This window comes from Diceros bicornis, chromosome 4, assembly GCF_020826845.1.
Source record: "Diceros bicornis minor isolate mBicDic1 chromosome 4, mDicBic1.mat.cur, whole genome shotgun sequence".
Lineage (NCBI taxonomy): Eukaryota > Metazoa > Chordata > Mammalia > Perissodactyla > Rhinocerotidae > Diceros > Diceros bicornis.
In genome coordinates, this window is record NC_080743.1 from 64,925,401 (window position 1) to 64,939,586 (window position 14,186).

A 14,186-nucleotide genomic window follows, 5' to 3' on the forward strand; every position below is an offset into this window, starting at 1 on the left:
TGATTGATTTCCAGGTAAAATCCAGTCCAGAGCAAACCAATCTGAGCTTGGAAGAGCTGATGAGCTTACTGCCCCAGGTAGCTGGGGGAGTTTAATTAGATTAGCTCTACTGCCTGTACTCTAAAAATAACCATAACCCCTGCCAAACTGAAAGTTAAAGAGTAAACTACCGGGGGATGGGGAAAAAAGACCCAGTGTCATTTTAATTTCTACCTAAGAAATTTCAGCGACCTCGATTTTTCTTGTTTTCATAAGAAAAAGGCCTTAAATTTTTAACCATATACATGACAAAACATTAACCAAAAAACAAGCAGATGGAGAGTTAATCCAGTGTATAAAGTACTCTGTGGAAGAGGTACCAAGCATCTCTTGTTTAAAACCAATGGGGCTGCTTTCTTTTCCTAATATTGATGACAGATTTGTACAAGAGACCATGTATACTAGAACAATAGGATATGCAAATGGAAAAAAACAAAAACAAAAAACTTGACTCATATGTTTGTACAATATACAAAAACTAACTCAAAATGGATCATAGACCTAAATGTAAAAGCTAAAACAATACAACTTCCAGAAGAAAACAAAGCAGATAATCTTTGTGACGTTGGGTTATGCAAATACTTCTTAGGACAGGATGCAAAAACCACAAACCATGAAAGAAAAAATTAATTAACTAGGCATATCAAAATTAAAAAAATCCGAGCCAGCCCTGATGGCCTAGTGGTTCAAGTTTGGCGCTCGCTGCTTCAGCGGCCCGGGGTTCACTTCCCAGCTGTGGAATCACACCACCTGTCTGTCAGTTGCCACCCTGTGGCAGCGGCTCACATAGAAGAACTAGAACAACCTACAACTAGGATATATAACCATGTACTGGGGCTTTAAGGAGGAAAAAAAAAAGTAAAGACAAAAAAGAAATTAAAAATCCACTCTTCAAGAGACACTATGAAGATGGGCTGGCGCCGTGGCTTAGTGGTTAAGTGCGCGTGCTCCGCTGCTGGCGGCCCGGGTTCGGATCCCGGGTGCGCACCGACGCACCGCTTCTCCGGCCATGCTGAGGCCGCGTCCCACATACAGCAACTAGAAGGATGTGCAACTATGACACACAACTATCTACTGGGGTTTTGAGGGGAAAAAAAGGAGGAGGATTGGCAATAGATGTTAGCTCAGAGCCGGTCTTCCTCAGCAAAATGAGGAGGATTAGCACGGATGTTAGCTCAGGGCTGATCTTCCTCACAAACAAAAAAAAGAGAGAGAGAGACACTATGAAGAAAATGAAAAGACAAGCTACAGACTAGAAGAAAATATCTGCAAAAGACATTTAATTAAGGACAGCAACCAGAATATATTTAAAATCTCTCACAACTAAATAACAATCACTTGAAAAGATGCTCAACATTATTAGTCACTGGGGAAATACAAATTAAAACCACAATGAGAATCCCCTACACGCCTACTAGAATGGTTAAAATTTTAAAAATAATAATAATGAAAGCTTCTTTTATCAAGTGCTAACAAGGAGTAGAGCATCTACAACTCTCCTACACTGCTGACAGAAATGCTAAATGGTAGTCACTTTGGAAAACAGTTTGGCAGTTTCTTATAAAGTTAAATATACACTTACCAAACAACTAGGAAATCCCACTACTCAGCAATGTACTTAAGAAAAATGAAAATATATGTCCACCCAAAAATCTGTAGCTGAGTTTTAGTGGCTTTATTTAGATTCACCAAAAACTGGAAACAATCAAATGTTCTTCAGCTAGGTCACAGATAAACAAATTGTGGTCCAGCCACACAATGGAATACTACTGAGCAACAGAAAGTAATGAACTACTGATACACACAGCAATACAGATGGATCTCGAATATATTATGCTCAGCAAAAGAAGCAAGACTTAAACAACTACATACTATGATTCCTTTTATAGTACATTCTGGAAAAGATAAACTATAGAGACAGAAAGCACATCAGTGGTTGCCAGGGGCTGAGGGTGGGGGAAGGGAACTGACTACAAACAGGTACGAGAAAACTTTCTGGAATGATGAAAATGTTCTATGCCCTGATCATGGTGGTATTACGTGACTATGCATTTCTCAGAAACCACAGAATCAGTCACTGAAAAAAAGGGTCAATTTTACTGTATATAAATTATACCCAATAAATCTAGCTGGAAAAAAAAAAAAAGAATGAGAGAAGGAGGGGAAGGAAAAGAAATCATGCAGTGTTAAATGACAGATAAAACCCAACATTTAAAAATACTAAATTCTCAAGGCTGTGATTATAAACAGAAGTTAGCTCAAGTGGTCAATATGCCACAGTAAATGAGAGTAAAATGTCAGGTTTTCTTGCTTAAAAATGAAAGTGCAGGATTTTTGCTGCAACCAAAGCTGCCTGTGTGATTTATCAGCAACCATATTAAAGGTAAGGTGAATCCTAAACTCATAAAAAGTCTTCCACCCTATTGTCTTGGTGACAACTAAGAATATCAGGAGCTTAAAGTAGTTCTAGTGGTTGTACCATTAATTTGTATATTTATGCTTTTTATTTTAATTTTTTAAATTTCTTTCAAATTCATTTTAAATCCTTTGGAATCTAGGGTCTATGAAAACTGGTCAGATAACTCTACCTTACCTTGGGCCCAATGGAAACATCAATATCTAAATAATATTACTGTCCTGATCCCTTTACTAAGACCTGAACTCACTCTCAGTGAGTTCTTGAGTTACATAACCCTCACATTCTCTCAGGTCAGTCCAGCAATCTTTTGTTTGGCAGGCTTCGTTTTGCAGCACAAGTGCCCAACTCTCCCACACAGATACCCATATTTAAATGAGACAAGGTTTTAGAATTTCCTCTGAAACTGAAAGGTGATGGTAGAAAATACTTCAATTATTAGTAAGACAGATATTTGAGAGCCACACAGTCCCTGGGTTCTCTTGGGAGGACAGATGTCCCATACCACTCATAACTGAACAGCTGTTCAGGGCTGATCTCCATCCAAAATACAAATTTGCTTTTCAGTCCTAGGTCCCACAGTCCATCTGGAGTCAACCAGTCCTACTTTCCCCATCCCCAATTTCTGTTTTCAAGCTGAAAGAGCTCACTTTAAATTCATTCTCCTTAACTTTCTACTTTTCTACTTCACAATCAACACTTCTCCAAGCCAATTTCTAACTCCTGCCACCAGCCACAACTCTAATAGTACAGTATTTATTAATCAGACAAAGAACCTGAGGCACTGAAATTCAAAGGATGACTCCAAGGAAACTGAAACTCATACTATATAAAGCATGTTTATAGAGGGGCAGGCCTTTAGTTCTGGGCCACTCTCTATTAAGTACTTGGAAGAGTTGAATATACTACACTGTCTCCTCTGGTAAACTGGGCAGAGGAGCAGAAAGAAACTATGAATATTTTTGGATCTGGATAATTAATCTCTATTCCTACTGTGCAGAAGATTTGATAGTACAGAGCAACCCAACTGTACAGCAGCTCTAGCCTCCCTTGTTTATCCAAATTACAGGCCTCTGGCACCACCCAGTGGCATATTTGTACACAGACATGCTAGTAATGTAACAGCATACAAGGCAATACAGGAGCTACAAATACAAACAAAGCAGTCACAATCCCTTTTGTAGTCTATAATCAATTAGTAAAAATGAGTATACAACTAACTACAATACAAGACATACAAGCATCAGTGTCATAAAAAAAAAAGATAAATAGAATGTTGCTGCAATCAAACAGAGGAAAGGATTATATTTAGTTTCAGGGGGAAAGGAAGGCTTCCACGGAGAAATTAGCTTTTAAGCTGGGCTTTGAAGGAAGGATAGGATTTCAGTGGGTTGAGATGAGAAAGACATTCCATCAGGACTAGAATGAGAAAAGACATGGAAGATGAAATACGTTCAAGAAAATACATGGGTAATCTGGGTTGGCTAGATGGTGAGGTACAGTTGATTAGTTCAGAAGTACAGCAGAAGGTGTATGTGTGTGTATGTTATGCACCAGGAAGATTATCTTGTCAAGTATAATAAGATGGACTGAAATGGACAAAAAAGTAAGGAGAAAAGTTTAAAAGCTGTTATAGCTGCCGAGGTAATAAGCAACGAGAAACTGTCTTAGGATGACAGCAAAGGAAACTAAAAGAAGGGGATCAATGTGAGAAACACTGTAGAGGTAGAATTGATAGTATTTGGCTCAATAAGCAGTTACAAAGCTCAAAAAATAAAAAAGACAAGTTTGAGTCTGGGTGCCCAGAGGAAATCAAGTGCCATAAATGAGAAGCTGGCATGTAGGGGAAGAGATAAATTTGATTTTGATTATGTTTAAAATCCAAATCGACATGTCAGGAAGGTAGTGGAAATCCAATGTAGGTCTGAAACTTAGAAATAAATTAGGGCCAGAGATAGAGATTTGGGAATTATTTGTATAGAGAAGCTTCAAAATCAAATACCTTGTAAATTATACCTCACTAAAAAAAAGAAACAAACAAATTAAGTACCCAAGAAAGATCTGACAGAAAACCTAAGGAAAGAATCTTGGGGGATACCCCTCCTTAAAAAAAGAAAGAAGAAGAGGGAGACAGAAATGCTCAGGGAAGTAGCAGGAATAATGAGAGTGTTAAATGCCTTGGAAGTCAAAGAGAAAAAAGGTTTCAAGAAGGTGGGGATGGTCCATGATTCAAATGCTACAGAGAATTACAGAAAGATGTATACTGAGAAAAGGCTGTAAGAGTCAGAACAGCTTTTCCATGGAATTACCTCAGGTATTGGGTGAGAAGGGTTTTCTCCCTATTCAAGGATCATAAAATAAAAAGATTCAGCTATCTCTTCAGTTAAGTCCATTAAAATTATTTCCTTAAAAAACTCATTAGCCTACCAATCAATCATAACCTGAGACCCATTTTAAGCAAAAGTGTTTTTATTCATATTGTCATGTGGGCAGAGCTTTTATACTTTATATACACTTCTATAAAAAATACTGAATTCTACGTTTCAGCACATTTGCTTCATCACTTGGCACCGAAGAGCCCCGTTTTTTTAAAGACAGCACATGTTATAACACAAAGTAAAGGGCTTTGGTGTCAGTCAGACCTGGGTTTGAATTCTATTTCTACCACCTACTTCTGAGTTTGCTTCTTCTTTTGTAAAGTGGTATAATGCCATTACCCTGCAAGACTTGGTTTAGAGGATTAAAGAGAAAGTTTGCAAAGAGGCTGTTTATACATGGTAGGCATTTATATTATTTTTTTAGCTTTTCATCTCTAGTTCTAGACTACATTTGACAGAGAAGCCTGGGCTTCTTTGCCCCTCAGCAATGATCTTCAAGAAACTGTACACAACCTTAGGACACAGTTCTAAGTCTATGAAATCTGCTTACCTACTCTCACTGGCCTTTTAATGAATTTAGAGAGGTCTGTTAATATCTTCCTTTGAAACACATTCATGTTCTATGAACTGGAGTAAAGCAATATACCCAGGAGCCCACAATATAAGCCTCCCTCTCTTTAAGTTATTCCCCCTCTTGAAGGTTCAGAGGATAACCAAGATGAGAACTTCAAAGCAATCACTAGAAATGATGATGAGGAAGATAAGGAAGTCCTGTGTCACCTATACTACGAACAAGGAACTTTTTTCCTCCTTTGGATAAATACCTTTTCTCCCTGTTGGTAATACCAAATGCCCTGTGTTTACAATTTATTGGTTTTAATTCTAATAACAGTATTTCAGAGTATGTTAGGAATGCACAGTAACCTTTAAGTGCTGTCTCCAGCAATAGAGTTAAGAAACGTTTTATAATGTTTAAGCCCATTTATCTCAATTTAAATGATTCTAAGAAAAATTCCGTTCTAAAGAAATTCCATTGTGTTTCCACTATGAAATGATTTACCTTTACATGGGAATCCAGTCTCCATTACCAGTTTTTGCCATTCACATTTCAAATTTTTCTTAAATTGTTGGCAGGAAACGAGAAAGATGAAAGGGTAATGCTCCAAAGGTACAACTTAAAATAAAACAAAAAGGAGAGGCTAAAAACATCAAGAAGTGCCCTCCTACCTGCACTAGGTTAGAGGGCAAAGTCTAATGCTGGGTCCAAAGTGAGGTTAAAAACATACCTGATAATGTGATAATATTTAAAGTACTCCAGAGGAATATAGCCTCTTGGCTACCACTAGAGGTAAATCCCATAGCTTTCCAGATGGCTACAATCAAGAACAAGAAAAATGACATGTGAGGCAAACACGGATGCTTCACGTTAGAACTTGGTCAGACTTCCTTTAGTATCCTCAAAGGATAAGAGCAAATATCTAACCTCCCAGATACAAAGATGAAAATTCTAGGAATAACTCAATCCATTAGCCATGCTACATTTCATTACTAAGACGCCATCTTTGTCATATTAATTATTCCCAATGCCCTATTTTCAAACTTGGGGCAGACTCAGTTCATTACTTTATCTTTAGCATACACATTCCTGGGGTTAAGATAGTACTTGAGAAACTGGGCTTCTGGACCAGAAACTATGTCCTGTAAAGGTAGAGATAAAAGACTACTATAAAGAAGTGACCAATTCATAAAATTCATCACACCCTAATTTTTAAAGACCTCTCAAGGACTTTCTTCTCACTCCCAGAAGAATAACTGAATCAGTAAACAAGAACAGGTAGCCCCTTTTTCTAACCAATTTTAAAACAGTGATGAAGTTTATTGGGCACATTCACTAAAACAAAAGAAGAAAAGTTTTCAATATTACTGTAAAGCTAACCTAAAATTACTGGCATTTGGCTTTGAAATTAAGATATACATAGTCGCTACCTCCATGCCTGTGGCTGACTGAATTTTTTCAGTTGCCTGGTTCCAAACGGGTAAATAACAGATAATCTTGGCTCACTGATAATCTGCTTAAATAAAAAAAAGCTAATTCAATCTTAAAAACTAACTCTAACACCAATGTTATGCAATAAAAAGCTGTTGGGATAACGCTTGTCTTTTATAATCTGGACATTCCTAGACATGTTTAGAATAACTTTTCTACAGCAGAAATAACACAGAAATAAATCTATCTACTGAAAACAAAATTTAACTAGTCACTTTATGATTTTAAAAGTTTGTAACTCACCTAATAGAATACAGGACCTAGAGTGCGAAATTCTGTTAGATCTCAGTCTCCCACAAAACGGCAAACTTCTATAGAATGTCTTCTACTAGAGTCCGTTTGCTTTTGAAATGCCAGTATTGTTTTAAACTGACAACAAAAAGGCTGCTTTCTTTTAGCTCTCTCTGAAGACAAGCTTCTGTCTTAGGTCGATCCTAGTCAAGACTAAGGATCATAGCACTGGGACTGATTCTTACACATTTAATAGAGTGCTATCTCAAATGCCCTGTCAGGTTGGTGGTGGGAACTAAGGTCACAAGCATACCTAACCTCCCACCTTCAGCCATGCTAGGAAATACTTCCTAATACCATGCAACAACTCTTATGCAACACTCTGAAATATAAAATATCTTCAGAAAGATAAGAACTTTACAGTTGTGGTCCACAGACTAAGAATACTGATTCACTGTATACACATATGTCACCTGGAGCACAAAATGTGAAACTCTTGGGGGGGTGGTGAGGGAGGGATTCTTACCCAGCATATACAGTAATAAGGAACAGTCAAAGTTATGACCCTTTCAACATTTCCTTTTCTCCTCCCACTCTTCTCTCCTACCCCACCTCTCTCACCCAACATAGATCTCCAGATCTCATAAAAACACAAATAATAAAAATGCAGTCTCAGCTCACCACACCACCCTCCATCTCAAGTCTTTTACCTTTCAGTGGAGAGAATTTAGACCCTGGATGGTGGTAATTAAAGTTGATCAACTCTAAGTTGATCACTGGTCAATACAGTCACTTTCATCACAATGTTACAAACACTTTCTTAATTTTCGTGTGCCCTTACCTCCCCAAAAAGATGTGGACGAAAAGCCGACAAAAGAAAGTTAAAAACTTTTCACCTGTTCTGTCATATTACTAAGATGCTCCAGCTGAGGAGATGAAATCAAAAACTCTGCATTCCTAACTCCCTAGCCCAGACTTCACTTCATAAAGAAAGGAGACCTTTTCATGGTCTAGTTCTTTGATAATCTATTGATGAGGATCACTGTGCAGCCCAACAGCTTGGAAAAATGTATTCCTTCCATGGCAAAAAGAAAAAGGCATAAGAGGTAGCTGGAGCAGAGGTGGTAAATAACATTGAAGCAGGAAGGGAAAGAATTACAATACTTGTGTCAATTCTGATCAGATGTGCTAATAGAGAGACCAAGAGGAAGGAAGCAATGAACGAAGGAAACTTATTGACGTTTAGTTTAAGAATACATTTAGAGATAGACATACACCGACATCTAATATTCTGCTGTCCTCTGGTCTTGAACCCCCGCCAGACTGACCTGAATCATGTTCAGAAGCCAACCCTAGGTAGGCACCCACAAGGCATACATCTAAGCTGACCAATTAAAAATCAATTTGAAAAAAGAATCAGGAAAACATGTTTGAAAGCAAAATGCAAAGAAGTGTAAACTAATGTATAACATTCCAAGCCGTGTCAATGATGTGTAAAGAAAACAGAAAATAGCTTTTAGTGTCTATCGTGTGCTAGACATAATGTAAGAGCTTTATACGGGTTCCCTCACACAATACTAATAACAACCCTGGGAGCTAAGTGGTATTATCTCACTTTTAGATGTGGAAATTAAGAGAGAAGTTTAAGTAACTTGCCCAAGGTCACAAGGCTAATAAATCTTAGTAGTATTTAAACCCAGGTCTGCCCAGCTCTAAAGACTGTACTTTTCTCTTTATATCTTGCTGATACACATAGATACCACCCATAATCATCTTATTCTAGTTCATAATGAGCATTTTCTAGTTGGGACACTGTGTGGAATAAAACTCAACAGCATCACACTCATCCTTTTCCTACTACAAATCATAAAGATATTAAGAATCAGCCAGGCCTACCTTCTAGAGCCACTCAGCTCCTCTGTCACATCCCATGAACCTCAACCATAGCACTATTCTCAGCTACCAGAAACCCAAGAGTCTTACAAAAATTACACTTACAAGTATGTTCTGACTCCCTCTTTGGCACTGGCCCATGCTGCTGAATGCACAGGATGATTTCTCTGCTGACCAAGAATTCTTCAGACCAGCTATAAAAGGGCAGCCACTATTTTTTTTTCCACTCAAAATTTACCACTATGTCCTGAAAAGTTGGAATTCTAAGGAGGACTGAACTCAGACACTAACTAAAGGCAGCATCACTCATCACTCTCCAGCTTTTAGTGACAAGGAGCTAAATATTCTCCTCTAAATAATAAGGAATAAGAACCCAAAACCCTGAAAGGGAAAGAGACTTGATTTGACAAAAGGCTGAAGAGAACTCAGGCAAACTAATTCCAAAACTACATTGGAAGTACTTTCCCTTCCTGTACTACGAAGCTACATTGCAGCTTCGAACAATGTAAGAAACATGATCCACACAAAGGCAAAACACAAAGCAAATGAATAAAGAGGGAGACATTCATTTCTAGGCTTAACTGGAGTTATCTGAAGATAGACAGCAACAGTTTAAGACAGAAAGTCAAGATGCCCACAGCCAATTAAACTTGTAAAAGTAATTTAACCAGAGTTGGAACACAGCCAAGAACAATGCCCCAACTCTTTGGGAAATTGTGTAGGGATTTTATGACTTCAGTGGTCAGCACTTGAGCATCAGGATAAGGTCTGTCTTGGACTCAAGAATTTAAATGCCTTCAACTCCTACTCACCTTTCCTCCTTTATCACTGAAGTAGGGCCAGGCTGAGCTCCTGAGAAAATAGGTCTGTAGATTCACTGAAGGACTGAGACAGTTAAAGTTTAAATGGCAAAGGTGTCTCTTCTACTAAACATAAAAAATATTTATGAATACATTTTAGTATTTTTTAGACCTCAGAACTATTTAAAGCAGAGTAATTTATCTAATTCTGATTACTCAATAACCTACAAACATAGTTACTGAAATAAAATGAATCAGGCAAGTCATCCCCCAGTTCCACTAAAACGTAAAAGTCATTTAAAAGGAAAACCTGAATCTTTTCAACGCTAACCCAAAACCAAACCTCTGCAGAAGCCACAGAGCAGGGGGGAAATCCCGGAGAGAATGTGATAGCGCTACTGCCGGTTTGTTTACAGAGACTCCAGCAACAATCATATGAGTCAGAAATTCAAGCCACCAGATGCTTTCCAACGAACAGGGACCAAATGAGACCGTACTACGGTGTCCTGAAAGATTTGGGGGTGAGGGGAGGTAAACTAAGAGAATTATATTACAAAGGGTACAAGACCAGACGGCAACAACTGACTCCAGGGATCTTGGACCTCGGCCTTCCGTACAAGGTGCTGGGCCCGAGAACTCGGGATGGGGGAGGGGACACATTGCGCGGCGGCCCTGAGGTGACGAGGAGACGCAAGGCGAGCTGCGTTCCCCTAATCTAAGGGGGAAAAAAGCACACACAAATGGGTCACCCGACGAGGCAAGACGTCCCTGTGGATTGGGGGGCAGGCCCTTGAGGGCAACCCCAGACCTGACCTGAGGAAAGGGCAACCAGTCCTCCCGGCGGTGACTCGGGTCAGGGGAAGAAGACTTGAGCCGTGGGAGCTTGGGAAAGGAGTCAAATCTATCTTGAGGGGGTACGGGCCACGGGAGAGGGGGGCAGGCCAAGCCGGAACGAGACACGGACCGGGTAGGTCAAGGGGGGGGGGTGTCCGGCTGGGGCAATTACAAGCACGGGAGCCGGCGAGGCTCAGCAGCCTGCTTCCCGTCTTGGGTCATCCTTCTGCCAGCGGCTGCTCCGACTGTTCCAGGCCCAGCCGCCCCGTCCGCTGCCGCCACCAACGAAGCCGCCATCTTACACTGGCCAGCGGCCGCCACCACCACCGCCTCCGCTGTCTGCGCTTGCGCCTGCGCTGCCACACTTTCCGGCCCCGTTTGCGACGATGTGCTGGAGAAGACTGAGGGAAGAGTGGTCGCGCGAGCTCTCGGCTCTCAACCCTCCTCGAAGGACGCATATGGGGCGGGGCTTAAGGCCAACGGCAAACAGAGAGAGGGCGCGTGCGCATTACCGAAGAGGCAAAGTTGTTTCTGTAGCGTTTGAGGGGCTCGCTGCCCTCGTGTTTCTCAAAACATATGAGAATTAGGGGCCTTTGAAGGTTGTGGTGGAAATAAACTTCATTTCTAACGAGTTGGCAGGCAACCTCTTGGGCGACCTCCATTTTTGCCCCGTTTTTGAATACTGGAAACAAGCAGTCCTTGCCAGATTTCTTCTGAAAACCCCATTTCCTTTGAGGACCTTATTTTCTTAAATGGTTTCTATAACTTCGAGACCCGCTTCCCCTCAAGAGTCTCCAGTTACCCATTTTTAAAGAAGGAATTCAGAAGCTTGAGGTGCAGCTAAACTATTCAAGAGGCTCTTTCTCCAAAGGGGGTGATGTACACTCTGCTTCGTTCCGACATCTAAAGGCAGTGTAGAGAAGATCACTGGAAAGGTTACTCCCAGCTGCCAAGCTGGGGGATTTTTGACCAGAAGGCCAGGGTGCAAGAGTCTGACACTTTCTCATCTCCTCTACCGCTACCATCCTATTATAAGTCATTATATATTACTTAGACTACTGCAATAGACACCTAGCTGGTTTGTCTACTTCCATTACTGCCTTGCTAGTTAAACATAAAGCAGTCAGAGTGACCTTTTAAACTATAAGGCAGGTCATATTATTACCCTGCTCAAAATCTCCAAAAGCTTCTCATCATACAACAAAAATCAAATGATCACAATGGCCTCCAAGGAAGACCCTACACCATCTGGCACCTACTTCTCTGATTTCATCTCCTCCTGCTGCCTAGCTCTGCTCTAGCCTTATTGGCCTTCTCGCTGTCACTTCAGCCAAAGCATGGTCCAGGCCCAGGGTTTCTGCACTTGTTCCCTCTTCTTGGAATGTTCATTTACTGGATCTTTAGTAGACTTACTCTCTCCACTTAATCACATCTCTACTCAAATGCGACTTTCTCACAGAGGCAGCTTTGACTATTCCAACTAAAATGGTACTCTACACCACCATCCTCTGTCCTCTCACTCGGCATTGTATTTTTCATAACATTTTTTACCTATAACATTTAACCTATAATTATATATTTGTAATCTAACTATACTACTAGAATATAAGCTCTGTAAGGGCAGGGACTATGTCTTTTTCATCTGTAACCCCAATACCTAGAAGAGGGCACAAAGTAGCTATCTAATGCCCTACTATTCTGTTCATTCACTCCATCAACAACTACTGAGTTCCTACTACATGTAAGACCCTGTTCTAGGTACTAGAGCTGCAGCAGAGAATAAAACAAACCAAGATTCCTGCATTCATAGAACTTATTTATTACTGCAGGAGTTGGGAGTAGGGGGAGGAAAGGGACACACAGACAATAATATTAAGTTTTGAAGAGTACTGTAAAGGAAAATAAAGCAGGGTAAAAGTGGGTTACCTGAGTAGGTGTGCTCTTTTACATAGCAGGTTCAGGGAAGGCCCCTCTGCTGAGGTGACATTTGAATTTGAAGTGACAGAGTGAGTCATACACACTGGGGAAAGAACCTTCTAGGCAGAGGAAACAGCAAGGTAAAAAGACCTGAAGCTTGAGTGTGCTTCATGCATTCAAAGAACAGCAAGGAAGCCAGCATGGCAAAAGAGCAGGTAGGAAATTAGGAAAAACATGATGGGAGCCAGATCATTTATGGACTTAATAGACCAAGGAGAGGACTTTGGATTTTATCCTAAGACTGTTAAGAAGCCACGGACAGTTTTGAGTAAAAGAATGACATGATCTGATTTATAAATGAAGAGATTCACTCTGGGTGATTCTTTGAGAACTGCCTGCAGGAAGGCAAAATAGAAGCTGAAAGACCAGTTAGGAAGCTATTGCAGAAGCCCTGCAAGACTAGTGTTGCAGTGGAAATGGTAGGAAGTGGTTGGATTCAGGATGTACTTTGAAAGTGGCAGAGTTGATTTGCTAATAGACTGAATATGGGGTGAAAGATAAAGAGTCAAGATATCCCAGGTCTTTTGATTTGAGTAAGAGGATAAATAGTAACGCAATTTACTGAGATAGAACTCCAGGAGGGGGAGGGGGGTGAAGTAGGAGGAGTTTTTTTTGAAAAATGTCCAGTTCTATTTTAGACATGTTAAACTGGAGATGCCTGTTAGATTTCCAAATGGAGCTACTGAGTAAACAATTGAAATATGAATCTGAAGCTCATAGAAGAAAGGACAATGGGTGGTATAAATTGGGAAGTCATTAAGGTATAAATGGGTTTGGAAACATGGAAGTTATTTAAGACCTTGACAAGAGTGATTTTAGTGGAGCTATGAGATAAAAGCCTCCTCCTCGTCACCTGGTTTCTGGGCTCACTGCTTTGTTGGACTCATTGCTACTATCACCAAGTCAATTGCTATTACCACCAAATCTTCTTTTTTATTTGGGCTTTCCTATTGCCTTTGAAGTTGTGATGATCATTACCCCTTCTAGATATTCAATCCCACTGATTTCTGTGACACTATATTCCATAGTTCTATTTATATCTCTCTGACCATTTATTTCATGAGCTTCTCTTTCTATTCATTCTACATGTTCTTCCAAAGTGATTTTATCCATTCTTACAGTTTAAACTACTATCCACATAATGATGACTTCCAAGTCTTTATTTCCAACCCAGGCTTCTCCTTCAAGATTCAGACTCACACACCTGATAGCTAACGGCACTTTTTTAAAAACAGCTGTATTGAGATGAAACTCACATACCACACAATTCACTCATTTAAGGTGTACAATTGAATGGCTTTTAGTACATTAACAGATATGTGCAACCATCACCAGTCAATTTTCAACCATTTTCATCACCTCACAAAGAAACCCAGTACCCTTTAGCTTTCACCCTTCTATCTTCCCATCCCACTCCAGCCCTAAGAAACCATTAATATACTTTGTCTCTATAGATTTCCCTATTCTGGACTTTCACATGAATGGAATCATATAGTATGTAGTCTTTTGTGACTGGCTTCTTTCACTTAGCATAATGTTTTCAAGGTTCATCCATGTTGTAGCATGTTATC

General features: G+C 40.0%; 1 protein-coding gene across 17 annotated transcripts in view; it reads right to left on the minus strand.

The window, feature by feature from the left end:
• DCAF8 (DDB1 and CUL4 associated factor 8) overlaps positions 1-11,034 on the minus strand; it is a 40,017-nt gene extending 28,983 nt beyond the window's left edge. For 3 of the 17 annotated variants that reach the window (XR_009219823.1, XM_058539567.1, XM_058539583.1), the window contains exons 1-2: positions 10,618-10,934; positions 9,817-9,930 (exon numbers count right to left, since the gene is read on the minus strand). The gene's annotated coding sequence lies outside the window, so the exon portion shown is untranslated. The other 14 variants (XM_058539577.1, XM_058539578.1, XM_058539571.1 and 11 more) reach the window with 14 other exon arrangements.
• Positions 11,035-14,186: the final 3,152 nt, after the last annotated feature.